General features: G+C 39.5%; 1 long non-coding RNA gene across 1 annotated transcript; it reads right to left on the reverse strand.

Annotated features, from left to right (window-relative positions):
* Positions 1-3,053: 3,053 nt before the first annotated feature.
* Positions 3,054-5,407, reverse strand: LOC139601937 (uncharacterized). The gene is made up of 3 exons (XR_011683069.1): positions 4,767-5,407; positions 4,371-4,538; positions 3,054-3,990 (listed from the first exon to the last, which is right to left on the reverse strand). It is a non-coding gene; the product is annotated as an uncharacterized lncRNA (long non-coding RNA).
* Positions 5,408-6,119: the final 712 nt, after the last annotated feature.

Here is a 6,119-nt window from a genome sequence, read left to right on the forward strand (position 1 = left end):
CCTAGGGAAATGCAGGCTGGAGGAAAACAAGGGGATGGGATGAGGCAAAAGCAGTGAAAGGGGTCGGTGCCATGATGATTTTTGCCTTTTCATGCCTCTTATATAATCATAGTATGTATGTATATACCTTAACATACATACTTGTCATTCTTTAAGTCAAATATCTTAACATAGTCCTAATATTCTATTAAGCCAGAAAACCAAATATCCTAAAAGCCTCACAACTAAAAGCCAGAAAAACCTTACACTATCTTAAAAATCCAAAGCCCCCTCTAGAGCATGTCTTATAAACTAAAATTAAATCCATCTAAAAAGATTCTTTAAGATAGAGATATCATGCTATTCATTCAAACTTCTCATTTAACCCTCTATGTCAAATATGCTAATTTGCAAAGTCTATAAAATTATATATGCAACATACCATAAACACACATTTCAATACATGAGCCTTAACAAATTATTGCACCATAAAAGTCCTTATTCAATACTAAAATAAAAAAACCTTTATCCCTTAACCATGCTTAACTCTTCATTTTAAGACCAAGAAAAAGGCATCAGGGTAACACAGGTCTAAGCTGAGCCATCATTCAGAGAACCTGGAATTATTGTTCTCATCCTGCTGTGAGTAGATTCAAATTAGGAGAGCATAAAGCTCCTGATATTCTTCATTTCTAGGGAATGTGTGAGTTCTCCAGAAGAGGAGAGCAAAGGAAAGGCAGAAAAGAGGGGGAAAAGCAGAAATCTGGGATAAGTCACACTAAATATCCTTCCAAAGCAGCCAGCATGACACAGTCATTTATAAAAGCACATTTTGCTTTGGTTATCTTGTACACAGCTTTCATCAAGGCACTGCCCTTTATTTTCACTTGCCTGTAAAAATGACCTGATGAAAAGATGGATGGGTTTCTGAATTCAGAGTATGAAATGAAACAGGAGGGCCAGGCTTGGAGATTTGGGAGGGTTGCGCTGCTGGAAATTGTTCATTTGCGAGCACCATTGACGGCCTCCTTCCTTCTGCTCCTCCCTCACCTGGATTCCTTGGTTTAGGGTTATTTTCCAGACTGATGTTGAGATGTGGAAGCCTTTACATGAAGGCAGAAGATCCTGCAGCATCCAGAGCCCTGCTCCAGGTGTTTGAGACAGAGCTGTCACATCCCCCTGTGCTCAGAAAGCACAAACACGGGAGAGGGGCTGGTTCAGGCTTCATTTCTGCCCTGTAAAAATCAGGCAATCCCTCTGTGGTTGCAGGATCCATTCCCAACCCTTGGAAAAGCAGCTCAAGAGGAAGAGCCATGCCTGGAGCAGGGTTTAGAGTTATTTTTCAGACTGATGTGCCCTAAAAAATAATCCTAAAAATAATCTTTGGTGTCATCACCCTTCACCAAAATGTGAAGAATTCCCAGCTTTTCCCAGCCTGAGCTGCACCTACCCCTCCAAAACAAGAATATCCCAGCCTGGCTTTCCCTGGAACGAGCTCTTTTTGCAGTCCATGCTGGGTATTTTCTTTTTAATCTTGTTATTCTGCAGAATTAGAAACACCAGGAAAGGTAAAACCCTCCCCATGCAGCAAACGGCCTCATCCTGCAATCTGACCATTTCTCTCTTTCACCCAAATAATTCTGGAGGAGATTTCAAAATAAAACTGCCTCTACCTCTTATTAATATTGCCAAATGAGTCACCCCCATGCATAGCCCTAATACATAAAAGGAGCATTTTCTTTTGCTTCCATAAAAATATCCAGAGGGCAGTGGCAGGGAGAGTAAATTGAGAAGACCAAAGTTAAACAGAACCAGTCTCGAACACTTTCTGCAACTCCATTGTCTGCTTTGCCTCGTGCAGGAGGGGAAAAAAACTAAAAAAAAACCCTGTAGGTTTGCACTGAACACGTTCTGGAGTTGAAGAAATTCTCATGAAGGCCCAGTGGCTGTTTGAAATCACTCCCAACCTGCACACACTGATGGAATTTGCGTTTTCTGCCTCCTTCGGCCCATGGCAGGGAAATTGCTTGTAGTGTCACCCCCAAATCATCTAAAATTTACCCAACTTTTAGGTCCAAATCCAGGGCAGGTTTATGGGGTTTGGATGGGTTCATTTATGGGGCTGAGCTGCCTGGAGAACACAGAATTGCAGAGAAAACTGAGTGACCAGAGATGCTCTCCAAGGCTGAACCTCCCTTGCACAGAATCCCTGGAACTGTTCAACCCAGAGCCCCAAGAGTTTGGAAATGAAGGGGAAAAATGACATTTCTTTAATGATTTATTCACTAAATATTGGAGTTTTCAATCTTGCATTGCGCTGCAGCTCCAACTACTACAACTGAGAAATAAAAAAGATCAACATTATCAACACGGGTCAATGCTTTGACACAGAAATGCTTCAAAATAATCTAAAATTTACCCAACTTTTAGGTCCAAATCCAGGCCAGGTTTATGGGGTTTGGATGGGTTCATTTATGGGGCTGAGCTGCCTGGAGAACACAGAATTGCAGAGAGAGCTGAGTGACCAGAGATGCTCTCCAAGGCTGAACCTCCCTTCCACAGAATCCCTGGAAATGTTCAACCCAGAGCCCCAAGAGCTTGGAAATGAAGGTGAAAATGACATTTCTTTTATGATTTATTCACAAAATATTGGAGTTTTCAATCTTGCATTGCACTGCAGCTCCAACTACTACAACTGAGAAATAAAAAAAATCAAAATTATCAACACGGGTCAATGCTTTGACACAGAAATGCTTCAAAATTCAGGGTTTTTTTTTTTTTCTAAATAGTTCTACATTCGTCTCAGGGAAAAAAAAATAAATTAAAAAGAAATTTCAAAGCAAATCTGGAATTATTTTTGTCATCCTACAAAGGATTCAAATTAGGAGAGTAATTAGTAAGCAGGATTCAAATTAAGAGAGCATAAAGTTCAATATATTCTTGACTTTCAGTGAATGTGTGAGAAGGGAAGGGAAATAAAAGGGAGAGAGGCAGAAAACTGGAATAACTCACACGAAATATCTGTCTAAAACAGTCAGAATGACAAACACAAAAATATCTAAAATATAAAAATATAAATTTTAAAATATTTATTGGTATCATCAAATATTCACTATATAAAGCAGTTTTTAGAGGATTATGAATGACTGGAGATCTCCACTATTAATTCCAGCCCTGTTCAATTCACTCTTTTTCCTACTGGCATCTTTTTGAAGAGCATTTGAATATAAAATGAGGATTTTCCTGCCTGTTTATCCAGCTCAGGATGCAAAGACAAGGCACAAGACAAGGAATTTAATGAGTTTGCCCCACAGACAGAGCAATTGCTGCTCACAAGACTTTTAAAATGAACCTCAGGGATTCTGGAATGAATTGATTCCCATTTTTAGTCCCACTGAAAGTTTCTCCACTGCTTCACCCAAAGCCCATCGGAAACAATGGAAATTTTTCATTTCCAACGTGGGATTTGGAATAAGACCCCAAGCAGCCATGAAATTAAAGAAGCTCAATAAAGTGAACCATAAACACGCCCAGAAATCATCTTTAAACTGTTCAGAATTTCATGGGGAATAAGATGATTTTTCTTTTTTTCCTCCAGGATTTTGAAATGCTTTTATGGATTCACAGGTAGGAATGGGATTTCCCATCAGGTGTCAGGAGCTGGCTTGAAATGTCTGTACCACAAAAAAAAAATCACATTTCTCTTTTTTCCAGTGACACAGAATTCCCATCATTCCAGAGGGAAGATTCTGCACAGCTCTAGAAAACCACCCCGAGTGATGCTGTTTGTCTTTTCAAACGGTGCTAAAAACACATGAAAATTAACAATTTTCAATGCATCTCCAGAAGTTCCTGACTTAAGTTCTCAGATTTAAAGGGCTTTTAGGGAGTTTTGCAGCCCTTTGTTCCGAATGCAGGAGGCAACGTGGTGCAGGCTCAATTATTTTTCACTCCATTTAAGATTTTTCCACTCAGCTTCTGTCTTCCTCTCTCTGTTCTTCACATAAATAGCTACATAAATATATATATAAATATAATTATTATCTATAAATTTTATATAAGTAATATATAAATACAGTTATAATTATTTATATTAATTAATATATAAATGAATTTATATCATATATATTAATATATAAATCCAAATATAAATCATTTCTATTAATTAGTATATACACAAATTTATACAATATATATTAATAAATATAAATATAAATAATTAATATAGATTAATAAATATAAATAAATGCACTGCTATGTCTGTGCATCCATATTCTCCTTTTTTCAATGCTTTTTAGCTTAGAGAAACTCAGCCCCTCTTGGTTAATTCCAGCACCAGGGGCTTTGGGGATGGATTTCAGCATCAATCCCCCAAAGCCTTGTTCCCTCACCCAAGTCAATGATTGCATTATTATTTCTTCTTCTGTCTTTGAGGGGCTGATGAGATCATTTATTGTTTTTAAGGGTTAATAGAGCCTGTCAGGGTCTTTTTGCCTCACTGCTGCTGCAGGATCAGTAACAGCTCCCAGCTCCATGATGCTAAATCAGACCACACTTTCCTGAAGAAAAGAAAAAGGGGAAAAAAAGCAAATTTAGCATGGAGAGAGGAGAAGCAGTTCAGTCTGGTTTAAAGGAAGGGAGGGAGGGAGCCAGGGGGGAACAGGGACTAACTTTGGAGAGAAAATAACAAACTTTAAGTCCTGAGGTCTTTCCTCTATATTGAAAAGGCAGTTTGGAAAGGAAATTAGTAAAAACAAACAGAAGGTGCCAAGGTTTCTTTATCATACCTGGAGTAGGATATGCTGAATTCCACAAGGCCTCGAGCTGGCGCCTGGTGCTGCCTTGGAAAAAATGGTACCCACGGCTCCATAAAATGATCTATTGGGACTTCAAAGTCGTGGCAGCCCCGTGTGGCACAGGATGTGCTCAATTAATTATGTGATTTCTAAATGACAGGGGTTGGGGAAAGTAAAAATAATATAAAAAGGGCAAGGGGAAAAAAAATAAAAAAAAAGAAAAAAGAGAAAGAAAAAGAACACGCTGAAGAAGGGGAAAAAAAATAAAAAAAGGGTTTTTAAAGAAAATAATATTAAGGGAAAAATGGGAGAAGTAAACTGAAAGGCCTTGTTGTCTGTCTGCCAAACAGCAGCAGCAGATAAGGGCCGGGGTTGCTGTGGAAACTCAGGCCCGTAGGAGACAGAATCCAATTTCAGAAACCACAAAATCAACATAAACGTGTGCAAAAATAAAAAGGTTTGTTTGGCAAGTAATGAGGAGAAGGCTCCCAATGTATAAAGCAGATGAACCGGGGTGACCTGGGCCAGCTCTGAGCCATAGGAACGGCGATGGCCCACGTGGCACCTCGGGAGGAGCAGGCCCCAGCTCCTGCCACCCAATGCCACCCTGCTCTGGAACATCCAATCCCACAGCTCCCTCTGCCCCTCTGCCCTCAAAAAGGAGGAATGAGAAGGGGGAATATTCATTAAAGCACTGGGAGTAATCTCATTTTAAAAGAGGATTTAATTTGGTTTTCACCTTGGTACTGCCCACTAGCAGTGTACAAAATCAGTATATATGAAGAGAAACCCTCTTTTTTTGCCCTCAATGTGGCCAGGGAAAGACTTTAAACTAATTTCAAGTTAGGGAGACTTGGCAAATTACAACTTTTGCCATTTTCCTGGGATAAAATGTTATAGTGACTACCACAATATAAAATTTCCATCACTGAAAGGAGCAGGGACCAATTCCTGCTACCCAATGCCACCCTGCTCTGGAACATCCAGTCCCACAGCTCCCTCTCCCTCTGCCCCTCTGCCCTCAAAAAGGAGGAGAGAGAAGGAGGAATATTCATTAAAGCACTGGGAGTAATCTCATTTTAAAAGAGGATTCAGAGGTGATGCATTTAATTTGGTTTTCACCTTGGTACTGCCCACTAGCAGTGTACAAAATCAGTATATATGAAGAGAAGCCCTCTTTTTTTGCCCTCAATGTGGCCAGGGAAAGACTTTAAACTAATTTCAAGTTAGGGAGACTTGGCAAATTACAACTTTTGCCATTTTCCTGGGATAAAATGTTATAGTGACTACCACAATATAAAATTTCCATCACTGAAAGGAGCAGGGACCAATTCCTGCTATCCA

The sequence above is a fragment of the Agelaius tricolor genome, unplaced genomic scaffold (assembly GCF_023055355.1).
Source record: "Agelaius tricolor isolate 1412-34295 unplaced genomic scaffold, bAgeTri1.0.p SCAF_32, whole genome shotgun sequence".
NCBI classification, from domain to species: domain Eukaryota; kingdom Metazoa; phylum Chordata; class Aves; order Passeriformes; family Icteridae; genus Agelaius; species Agelaius tricolor.